The sequence below is a fragment of the Schistocerca piceifrons genome, chromosome 3, assembly GCF_021461385.2.
Source record: "Schistocerca piceifrons isolate TAMUIC-IGC-003096 chromosome 3, iqSchPice1.1, whole genome shotgun sequence".
NCBI lineage: Eukaryota > Metazoa > Arthropoda > Insecta > Orthoptera > Acrididae > Schistocerca > Schistocerca piceifrons.
The window spans coordinates 426,795,770-426,808,458 of NC_060140.1; the positions used below are offsets into that span (position 1 = coordinate 426,795,770).

Here is a 12,689-nt window from a genome sequence, read left to right on the forward strand (position 1 = left end):
TGCTTCGTCTTCTATACAAGATTAAATAACTTCGAATGCTAATTTAATTTTACTCCATTCTTTGTGCTTTTGAAAGTGTCTCATTTTCGTGTTACGACACTTTATCACCTGCTTAATCCTCATCGATGTATTTTCTACCAAACTATTGAATACTTCCTTTTCTTTCTAGTGGCTCAACTTATTCTTTCCATCTGCATTCTCATTCGCTTGTGGGTAACACCAACATACAATTGATACTCCTGACTATGACGTGAACAATTCTCATGTTACATTTGCTGTTCAGTCGATTTCGCCTACCCATTTCTGCTATTTAGCTATTACATACTTGAAATTCTTACAGCTTCGGCTCACTATAATTTCTCTGCATTTTCAAATATTTTTCTTTTAAGTAGTTGAGATATTTCTTAAGTCATCGTAATTGATCTGAATTTGCATCTTTCTATTTACAGCTTAATTTCCAGATCATTTTCTCTTTTCTGTGAGTAACTTACTAACCCGGAAAAAGTAAAAAGTGTTCTCTGTTCTTCAATCTCTGAGTAGTTCATGGTCATATTATGAGGTGAAGAGACAAAGAAAGTATGTGAGGACGCGAAATACGTAATTCCGTACGTAAAGGGAGATGGGGAAATGGAATGAAATTGCAGGGAAAGGAGTAAAAGAAAAGATTGTGGGAGAATATGGACTTGGTACCAGGAATGAGACAGGAGAAAGACTACTTGAGTTTTGCAATAATACTCAGTTCAAGAATCACAAGAGGAGGCGGCACTCTTGGAGAAAACCCAGAGACAGAGTAGCTTTCAGCTAGTTTACATCATGGTCGGCCAGACATTTCGAAATCAGATACTGTACTCATGTGCAGATGTAGACTCGGATTACAATTTAGTGACGGTGAAGAGAAAATGAAGTTTAAGAGAATCGACCAGAAGAGGCATTGTGGAAGGAAGTGGGATACTGAAGTGCTGAGGGACAGTGACGTAGGTCTGAAGCACGCTAAGGATGAGGATACTGGGATAATGAATACCAGAGTAGGCAGTTCAACTGAAAAGGAATGGGCAGCTCTAAAACGGGCAATCACAGATGTTTGACATACAAACATAAGTACAAGGAAGGTAACTGCGAAGAAACCTTGGATAAGAGAATAAAACTCAAATTGATGGAAGAAAGAAGGAATGCAGAACCCTTCAGGGAAAGACAGGAAAGAAACAGTATAATTCTCTTATAAATGAAATAAATAGGAAGTGCAGAGCAGCAAAGGCGAAATGCCTGTACGAAAGATGTGAAGAAACAGAAAAAAATCATAGTCGAGAGGACTGACTCAGCATATAGAAAAGCTAAAATAGCCTTCAGAGAAATTAAAAGGGGGGGTGGTAACATTAAGAATGCAACGTGAATTCCACTTTTGAACTCAGTGGAAAGGGCGGTTAGGTGGAAAGATCGCCCTGCAGTCCTGTATGAAGTGGAGGACCTGCTGATAACGTGATGAAGGAAGAAATTCTAGTCGACAGGGATGCTGTAGGGGATCCAGAATCAGAATTTAAAAGAGCTTTGGAAGACTTGAGATCAATTAAAACAGAATGGATAGATAACATTCCGCCGGCCGGAATGGCCGAGTGGTTCTAGGCGCTACAGTCTGGAACCGCACGACCGCTACGGTCGCAGGTCCGAATCCTGCCTCGGGCATGGTTGTGTGTGATGTCCTTAGGTTAGTTAGGTTTAATTAGTTCTAAGTTCTAGGCGACTGGTGACCTCAGAAGTTAACTCGTATAGTGCTCAGAGCCATTTGAACCATTTGGTAACATTCCATAGGAATTTCTAAAATAATTGGGAAATTCAAATTGTTTATAGAATCTATGAGACTGGCGACGCACCATCAGACTTTCAGGAAAACATCATCGACACAATTATGAAGTGAGCAAGAGCTGATCAGTGTGAGAAGTATTGTACGATCAGCTTAAGAGTTGATGCATGCAAACTGCTGACAATAATAACATAGAGAAGAATGGAAAAGAAAATCGAGGATCTATTAGATAAAGATCAGCTTGGCTTTATGAAAGGTTAAGGAACAAGTGAGGCAATTATGACACAATATAGTGTTTGTCTACCTTCAGAAAGCGATCGACAATGGGGGATAGTGTCGAAGATCTGAGAAAAGTAAGAGTAAACTATAGGGAAAGTCAGGTAATATGCAATATGCAAAAGAACCACGAGGGAACAATAAGACTGGAACACGAAGAAGTGCTCGGATTAAAAATAGTGTGAGACAATGATCCTTTCTTTCGCCCCTATTGTTCAATCTATACATCGAAGAAGCAATGATGGACATAGAAGAAGATTCAAGAATGAGAATAAAATTCAGGGTGGTAGGATAACAATGATGAGATTCGCTGATGCTTTTGATATCCTCAATGAAAATGAAGTAGAGTTATAGAAAGTGTTGAATAGAACGAACAGTCTAACGAGTACAAAATAGGGATTGATAGTAAATCGAATTAAGAACAAAGTAATGAGAAGAAGTGGAAATGAAAATAGCGAGAAACTGAACGTCATAATTGGTGATCTTTGGGTAGGCGAAGTGAAGGAATCGCGGTACCTTGAAAGCAAAATTATTCATGACGGACGCAGCAAGAAGGACATAAAAAACAGACTAGCACTGCCAAAAGTGCATTTCTGTCAAGGGAAGACTGCTAGTATCAGACAAAGATCTTAATATGAGGAAGAAATTTTGAGGTTATACATTTGGAGCACACCATTGTATCATAGTGTAACATGGACTGTGCGAAAACCGGAACAGAAGAGAATCGAAGCTACAGATCATTGATGAAAATGAGATGAACTGATAACATGAGGCATCAGTAGGTTCTCCACAGAATCGGCGAGGCAAGAAATATACGGAAACCACTGAGATGAAGGAGGAAAAGGACGATATGACATGAGTTATGACACCAGAGAGTAATGTCCATGGTACTAGAGACTCCTGTAATGGGTAAAATCTATAGGGAAAGGCAGAGGTTCAAATCCATGCCAGAAATAATTAAAGAGAACGTAGGGTGTAAGTGTTTATCCAAGAGCGCAGGAGGTGAATTAATGACGATCCCTATCAAACTATTAAGGAAAAACAAGACAATCTATCATTACTTTAGTGTTTCCATACTTAAATTTTCTTTATTTCCCGTAGCCATATTGAAACGTACTGCTACACTGCGACTAAATATGATTTGCAGTCTTGAACCTTTTTCTGTATTTTGCGCCATTTCGGTGATACCGTCAAAAAACTCTTCCTAAAGCTCATGATTTCAACAATGCCTAGGAACTAAGAAGAAATTTCGTAAGATAATGAAAATACATTTTAATATTGCAGTGAGGGAAAAGTTTTTTCTTGCACTTCACTTTTGAATAGAGAGCAATAAAAATAGAGACTACTATGTGGTGAACAGCAAATGGGAGTAGCAAAGCATAACAGGTACTGTGCAATTAATTACACGACGTGCAGTATGCTGAACAAGAAAAGCACTGGCAAGTTTGAAGAAAGACTTGGCGTTCTGGTAAATTATTTTGCAAGCGAGAATTTCCTTTCAAAGTAAAACGAGAATCATTTAGACAGCCGCGCCAACTATTGCAGAGGCGCTTCCTCTTTGCAGACGAAATCATTATTTTCTAATATAATGGGTTCGAGAAGCTGGAGACCTCATTTCTGCAGTTTCGTTTCACTACTTTTGTTTGAGAACACCACGTAAAAGTATTTCGGGCAACCCTTTGAAGACTGAGCTAGTGTATGGAGTCTAATGACGGCATTGATAAATTTAAAAACAAATTAAATATTTAAAAAACGCGTCAGGACGTTTAAATAAATCCGAGTTACCTTTTGTGACTGAAGATGCCTTGACACAGTTGCAGAAGTATTTAAAATTATATCTTGGTGACATCTCGTTCTCTTTATCTATCTATCTCCTCTTTCTTCCACGTCTCCGACTCATTCAGTCACACACACACACGTACAAGCAAGCACGCACTTATATCCGAACTCACGATTACTGAGCAAATTACAACAAGGGAATAAGAAAGCAGTACATTAGCATAAGATTCGTGTCAACGTTTCGTACAGGGTGTGATTTGCAAAATTTATAAAATTCATCTGTCTCGAAAACTGACTTGAACTTAGAAATTTAGTTTTACATATTAAATTGAGACAGATACTTTAACATAATCGCAAGGGGTAAACGCTCACTTCAGGTGATTAGCCATGATTTTCCCCATCATGCTGACTAAAAAGAACGCTACCGCTGCAGCTGTATGGTAACTTTACTTCAAAACCATGTCCGATTCACATCATCAGATTTTGTGCTCAGCTGCATCGAAACTGCGGATGTTAGTTTCGCAATATATCACATACGAATAATCATCATATGATATTGCAGTAACAGTGAGTTAATTTCCCTCCTCATCGATATCTAGTGCGCTCAAATGATATCTATCACTTTTGTTACGCGCTTCATTTTGAATTCGTATTCTGAAATTTACTTTTATATGCTAATATATTCATGTATGCTCATTGCTTTTTCGTGTTTTCGTACTTCATGTTTACATAACGAAATGGAATTTTACATTTGCTGTTTCGTTTATTTAATCCCGAATTAATGTTTTCCGACTCGACAATTCGTACCGTACAGTCTTCAGCACTCCAGCGGTAAAACCCGTGGATATCACTGCCGAAGCAGAGGTCCATTAACGATTTCCGGATTTTTTTTATCCTACCATCGCTCTTTCACGTTGCGCATCTGATCCGAACACTGTACCTCTTCTATATGAACCCTTTAATCTTTGATGTAATCCCGAAAGGTTTATTCGTTTATTTCTATAACCTAGTTTGGACTCAGTTAAGCCTTGCTATTGATTAAGAAAAGATTTCTATTTACTGGGTTTAGTATTCTTAAAAGTGGTCCAATCCTTAAATTAAGACTACTTTTTGTATGAAAGAGCAAATAAAGCAGCCATGTAGCTAGCTACATCGCAAAGGAAATATGTGCGGATGTAATTAATTAAAAAGTCGAAGCTGAAATGAACATTTTCCTTCACACTTACACGAACTAAACTCCGTCCGAACAGGCCTTGAAAGGCCCAACGGTACCGACAGGTCGCCGTGCCATCGTCAGCCCTCAGGCGTCACTGGATGCGGATGTGGGAGGGGCATGTGGTCAACACACAGCTCTCGCGGCCGTATGTCAGTTTACGAGACCGGAGCCGCTATTTCTCAATCAAGTAAGCTCCTAAGTTTGCCCGACAAGGGCTGAGTGCACCCGCTTGCCAACAGCGCTCGGCATACTGGATGGTCACCCATCCAAGTGCTAGCCCAGCCCGACAGTGCTTGACTTCGTTGACCTGACGGGAACCGGTGTTACCTCTGCGGCAAGGCCGTTGGCTCACACTTACACTAGTGTGTCGCTGCGCGGGATTAGCCGAGCGGTCTGGGGTGTTGCAGTCATGGACTGTGCGGCTGGTCCCGGCGGAGGTTCGAGTCTCCCTCTGGCATGGTTGTGTGTATTTGTCCTTAGGATAATTTAGGTTAAGTAGTGTGTAAGCGTAGGGACTGATAACCTTAGCAGTTAAGTCCCAAAAGATTCCACACACATTTGAACATTTTTTGAACTAGTGTGTCAATTCATTAAGACTACCAGCTTAATAGCATAATGGTCCTCATTTGGAACGCAATGCAACAGCGATTCTGTATGACATGTATTTGACAAATACTCGATAGATTTCGGAATTAGATAGCAGCCGGTGTCTACATAGTTCCTGTATGTTTTGGGCCAGTGGACTGTGGGCGCGATGCTTATGTAGATAAGTTCCATCAGGTTCAGACCAGGCGGATTTGACAGCCAAGTTCTCAACGTCAGTTCACTGTCATGCTCCTCAAACCATTGAAGACCGATTCTGGACTTGTGCCATGGAGGGTTATCAATCTGAGAGTTGCCATCGCCATTGGGAAAAACATCGTGCATGGAGGGATGCAGGAGGTCAGCGAAAATTTTTACGTATTCCATAGCTGTCATGGTGCTTTCGATTACTATCACAGATCCCATGGAATCCCAGGTAAATGTCCCCCACAGCATAACACTGGCCCCATTGGCCGGAGTTCGTAGCACAGTGCATTAATGTGAGTCACCTGTCAGATGAAACATTTCCATTAATCCACAAACCTATCACAGTTATCACTTGCCCACTGCAGTCATAGTTGACGATATCATCGGTTCAAATGGTTCAAATGGCTCTGAGCACTGTGGGACTTAACATCTGAGGTCATCAGTCCCCTAGAACTTAGAACTACTTAAACCTAACTAACCTGACATCACACATATCCATGCCCGAGGCACGATGCTAACCTGCGAACGTAGCGGTCGCGAAGTTCCAGAATGAAGCGCCTAGAACCGCTCGGTCACACCGGCCGGCGATATCATCGGTTATCATGGGAACACGTATGTGTGATATGCATCATAGCCCCATATTCAAAAATGTGCACTGAATGCTGTGCTATAAAACACTTTGGTCTCCACAAGCGATGTACTCTGTCATCAGATCTGCTACGGATCGCCATCTACGCTGTCATAGTGAAGGGACACAAGACAGCCGGTAACCTGTGTGCCGATTCGACATGCTGTCCAGTGTAGTTATGCATGCCTATGCGTGTACACAGAAGTGCTATTCTGTGTAGAACATTACACGAACTCTTTTTACCTATGTGGGCTTTCTCGCTCTATTTTGAAGAAGCTATTCAGCAAAAAATTTGATTCTTTCGCATCTTGTAGGTTTACATGTCAGTTTCGTGGTGAGGTGACTATTACTTTATTATTTCCTTACAGGTCATAGTCTGATAATATTTTGCCTTTAAGTAACACACTGTGCGAAATTCCAATAGTTTACAGTGAAAAATAGGGGTCATTGTCAGTTAACATTCAATCTAGTAAAAGCCCCGTATTTCACATGTCTAATCCATGCTCGAAATTAGTTGTATATGATGGTACATTTCAATTTTGGTCTATTTTCCGGCATTTCAGTAGGCGCCTGCTTTCTGTTTGCCACTTACATCTCAGGTACATGCTGGTGGAAGACTAAATCATATGCAGCACATCGAAGCGACTACACCACATACACAAGTTTTCTTGTAGAGCTAGTAGGATCATATACGTCAATATCAGCTACTCTGAAGTGGATTGCCAAGGGTACTTTTTATTGCACTATCTATTGCACTGTATATATGTATCATCACAGTGGCGTGTAGAGACAGCTGTGCATGGGGTATGACTTGCTGCCCTCTGGCAAGAATCGAATTGCGGCTGGCACTGCAGTGCCACTAGGAACTCAGCATCAGCAGCAGCAGGCATGGGTGGCAGGTCAGCATGGCTGTGGCACAAAGTCCTTTGAAGGAATTAGCGTTGGTGGCAGCTGCAGCCCAGTCTCGAAACCATAGCTGCTGTTGGCAGAGTCCAGTCATCTCATTGCCCAGCGGTGTTCTGGCTTCGTAGTGGTGCTGCTGATCCCCAGCAACAAGAAGTGATCCCTATCTCAAAATTCAGATGTATTTATACGCCGCTGATGTGCGTTTGTTTCTGTAAAACCAAGCACCTAGTCACGATGCCCATAACAAGAGACATGCCCAGGTGCGGTGACGTTGCCCCACTTGGTCGCTCTGTGGTGCTATTTACTGCTGCACTCCGCTATCTTTGACTCACAGTCAGCTTGCATGTACGTTATTGTGACACACATATCACCTCACTAGCGCCTATCAGCTCGTGGATGCTAAGTAAAACTTCATGGTGGAATTGCTTTTGCAAAAGGCATAATTTTTACTCAAAGACTGCGTAGGAATACTTTTTTTTTTTTTTTTTTTTTTTTGAGTCATCAGTCTTCTGACTGATTTGATGCTGCCTGCCACGAATTGCTCTCCTGTGCCAACCTTCCATCTCAGAGTAGCATTTGCAATCTATGTCCTCAGTTAGTTGCTGAATGTATTCCAATCTCTGTCTTCCTCTACAGTTTTTACCTTCTACAGCTCGTTCAAGTACCATGGAAATTATTCCCTAATGCCTTAACAGATGTCCTGTCACTCTATCTCTTCTTCTTGTCAGTGTTTTCGCTGTAATCCTATGCCCCTCATTCCTTACCTTATCAGTCCACCTAATTTCGACATTCATCTGTGTTACCACATCTCAAATGCTTCGATGCTCTTCTGTTCAGGTTTTCCCACAGTCAATGTGTCATTGCTGTACAGTGCCGTACTCAAAACGTACATTCTCAGAAACTTCTTCCTCAAATTAAGAACTATTCTTGATAGCAGTAGACTTCTCCTCGCCAGGAATGCCCTTTTTACCAGTGCTAATCTGCTTTCTGTCTGTCATGGGTTACTTAGCCACCTAGGTAGCAGAATTCCTTAACTTCATCTACTTCGTGACCACCAATTACGATGTTAAGTTTCTCGTTGCTCTCATTTCCGGTACTTCTCATTACTTTTGTCTTTCTTCGATTCATTCTCAATCCATATTCTGTACTCATTAGACTTTCCATTCCATTCAACAGATCCTGTAATTCTCTTCACTTTCACTGTGAATATCAATGTCATCAGCGAATCTTAACACTTATATCCCTTCACCTTGAATTTTAATCTCACTCTTGAACCTTTCTTCTATTTTCATCACTCCTTCTTCGATGTATAGATTGAACAGCAGGGTTGAAAGACTGCATCCCTGTCGTACACTCTTTTCAATCCGTGCACTTCGTTTTGGTCTTTTACTATTATTGTTCCCTCTTGGTTCTTGTACATATTGTATATTACCCGTCTTCCCTACAGTTCACTCCTCTTTTTCTCAGGATTCAGAATACCTTGCACCATTTTACATTGTCGAAGTCTTTCTCCAAGTCGACAGATCCTGTGGACATGACTCGATTTTTCTTTTGTTTTGTTTCGATTATCAACCTCAATGTCAGACTACCTCTATCGGGCCTTCACCTTTCTTACATCCAAACTAATCATTGTCTAACAGATCCTCAATTTTCTTTCACATTCTTCTGTATATTACTCTTATCAGCAGCTTGGATACCTGAGCTATTAAGCTAATTGTGAGATAATTTTCGCACTGAGGTGTGGGGTTGATCAGTTATTCTGCCCAAGGGATTAATCTGAAATGTGCCCTTTACCCTGTGGCTCTTGGAAGATGCAATTTCCACCCCCACACTACTACAGAAGTCAGACAGACGCTCCTAACGTTCTAAAGAGAAATGCCTGAAAAACTTTCAGCAATAAATATCTTCTGCAGTTGTCCGCTGTAAGGAAATGACACAAAAATTCACAAAATTTCTTACATAACTAGTGGGATACTTGGGTACTGGAGTAGTGCTAGTTAGTGTAAGAAAAACATGAAACTAACGAAAGTTATTATTTACATTGCAAAAATTCTGAGAAATCACAATGGCACTTTTAGTTATGAATTGAACAAGTTATATCCTGGTTCTTTTCGGAATGTGAAGTTACCTCTCAAGGATAGGATTTGCTAATGAAATTTCTATACGAAGTTTAAGATGGTTGTTGACTTGGCAGAATGGCTGAGAGGCGCGCCTACTCAACTTGAATAATTATCCTTTAGAATGTTGCTAGGTACGGTCCAGGCTGTCGTGTGTGAAATGCAGTGAAGTGTACTGTTGTGGAGGAAATATGGGGCTCACAATAGCAGTAGCGCACAAAACTGTAAGCTGCGATGACTGCTGCCTGCGCCGCTCACTGCTGACAAATAAGATAACTCTCGTTCTCTCTAGATTGACCTTCGCCAATCAAACTCTCCCTATGCCTTGATGAAGTCAAGGATTCCTATTCGCCCCTAGTCTAACTATTGGTGTGGTACACTGGTCAGACAACCAGTCCACCGCGATGCCACTCAAAATTCGCTCGCAGGCGTTTAACTATAACTCTGTCCATTCACACTGCACAATAACTGTGTCGGCCAACACAGTGAACAAAACTTAATCGCAAGGACTCAATATAGAGTAGCACTTAGATTCGCTATCGACAGAGGTGCTCTCCCAGTGAAGTACTGAGGAGAGACTCGTTCCTCGCTCCAAGGGCGACAGCGGAACGACGCCTCTCCACACCAGACGTGAAGGGGTATATCTTTTGGTCTCTTTTATTATTCCTTCAGCTCAAGGCGTCAGAAATATCATCCAGCATTGCTCTTCTAAAACGGGAGAATGACGTTTCATTTAAGGCGGCCAATCCGGAAACCTGTAGCATTGGCATTTGGCGTTTGCTGTCTCCCTGTGAAAATCTCTGAAACTGCGTGCTATGTGTAAAGAATGCATAGGCTGGCCGCTCCCACACAATGTAGCGGAATTTGCTTTTCAGCTAAACATGGGGTTGTTCCTCCCTTGTACTTGGGCCCACGCTGTCCGCTACACAGGCGGTCATTGGCTGACATAGGCTGGGTCGTCCTCTGAGGGGTCAGGTGGCCCATTGTGCAGTTTCTCTCCTGAACTAAAAGCTTCTGTGACCATCGTGTCTAGAATGTATGGGTGTACGCCAGCCTTGAGTATTTCTACCACGGTGCGCTTACTTGTTAATAGCATATAGTTTACATGAATTCATACAACATTGACTTTATCTTATCGAGTTTGGGTTCGAATGAAGCGTCTTGATGTGCGGAATATGATTGTGAGGGCGGAATATGCAAGCAATAAAGGTCAGGAGACCGCGACGCCTTACAATGTTTTTCCGAAAGTCTGATGGTATATCGGCAGTCTCATACATTGTAAAACCAACGTGAATAATCGTTTTGTTCCAATTCCCTCTGATTTTTAGAGATGCCATTTGCATGTTGTCTAACCCTTCTGCCTTATCTGATTTTAAGTCTTCCAAAGCTCTTTTTAATTTTGATTTTAACACTGGGTCCCTATGCATCCCCTATCGCTTCCTGTTGCTTCTTCTATCATGTCATCAAGCAAGTCCTTCCTCTCACAAAAATATCCAGTGCACTCCTTCCACCTATCCGCTGTCCCCTTCGTATTTAACAGTGGAACTTCCATTGCACTCTTAATGTTACCGCCTGTGCTTTTAATTTCCTCAAACATTGTTTTGACTTTTCTAAACGCTGCGTCAGTCCTTTCGACAATCATTTCTTCTTTCGATTTCTTCACATTTTCCACGTAGCCATTTGGAGTTAGTTTCTCTGCACTTTCTACTTATTTCCTTATTCCTGAATTTCTCTGAACACTTTTGTTCTTACTTCTTTCGTCGATCAACTGAAGTATTTCTTCTGTTACCCACGGTTTCTTTGCAGTTAGCTTTCTTGTACCTACATTTTTCTTTCCAACTTCTGTGACTGCCCTTTTTACAGATGTCCATTCCCCTTCAACGGAACTGCTTGAGATATTCACTGTCGCAGTATATATAGTCTCAGAGAACTTCAAGCGAATCTTTCCTTTCCTTACTTCTTCCGTATTGTACTGTTTTGCACACTGATTCTTCCTGACCTTTCTCTTAAGCTTCAGCCTACACTTCGTCATTACCAAATGGCGATCTGGATTTGTATCTGCCCTTTGGTACGCCTTATACTCCAATATCTGATTTTGGAATCTGCTTTGCTTCAAAAGCATGACAAAGATGTAATCTAACTAAAATCTTCCTTTTTCAAGTATACCTACTCCTCTTGTGATTGTTGAATAGAGTATTCGCTATTATAGTCTGAAATTTATTTCAGAACTCAATTAATCTTTCACCTGTCTCACTCCTACTACCAAGCCCATATTGTCATGTAACCCTTTCTTCTACTCCTTCCCTTACAACCGCATTCCAATCCCCCATGACTATTTTCGTCTCCCTTTACGTTCTGAACTACAAATTGAACATCCTCATATACTTTCTCTATCTCTGCATCTTCTGCTTGCGATTTCGGCTCGTATACCTGAAATATTGTTGTCGGTGTTGATTTGCTGTCGATACTGATGAGAATAACCCTGTCACTGAACTGTTCACTGTAACTCACTCTCTATTCTACCTTCCTATTCACAACAAATACTACTCCAGTTACACCATTTTCTGCTGCTATTGGTATTACCCAATACTCTTATGACCATAAATGCTTGTCCTCTTTCTGTTTCACTTCACTCAAGCCCACTGTATCTAGATTTAGCCTTAGCATTTCCCTTTTCAGATTTTCTACGTTCCCTACGACGTTCAAACTTCTGACACTCCATTGCCCAACTCATAGAACGTTTTCCATTCGTTGGTTATTCAGTCTTCTTCTCACTATATATCTTTTATTAATCTAATCTCTTCTTCTCACTTTTTACTGGATGTTACCTTGGCGTGGATGGTGGTGGGGTAAAGGGAACGATTATATTACCTCAGTAAATGGTAAAGAAAACAGCAGGCTACTGTTTATTAGTAGATTATTGGGAACTTCAGATTTTCTACAAAAGATTTCGTTTACAGAACACTTGTATTTCGTGACATGTAAACAATGTATGTGGGAACTGTATCAGCTTGGATTGTCATCGAGCTTGTATTAAGAGTAGTGCCACAAACAAAAGAGCCAAAAGAGAGACATAAAATTTAGGAAACATAAAACCACTGAAGATACTTAAAATATTAGGTGAAACTTGTTTGATTAAAAAGGAACAGAAAATTCATCTGCAAAAGACTAATGACAGCT

The 12,689-nt window shown here is 41.0% G+C and overlaps 1 protein-coding gene and 1 pseudogene across 1 annotated transcript in view; one reads left to right on the top strand and one right to left on the bottom strand.

Annotated features, from left to right (window-relative positions):
* Positions 1-12,689, top strand: part of LOC124788715 (regulating synaptic membrane exocytosis protein 1-like) — a 165,376-nt gene that overhangs the window by 5,222 nt on the left and 147,465 nt on the right. The window lies entirely within an intron of this gene.
* Positions 5,300-5,417, bottom strand: LOC124790379 (annotated as a pseudogene).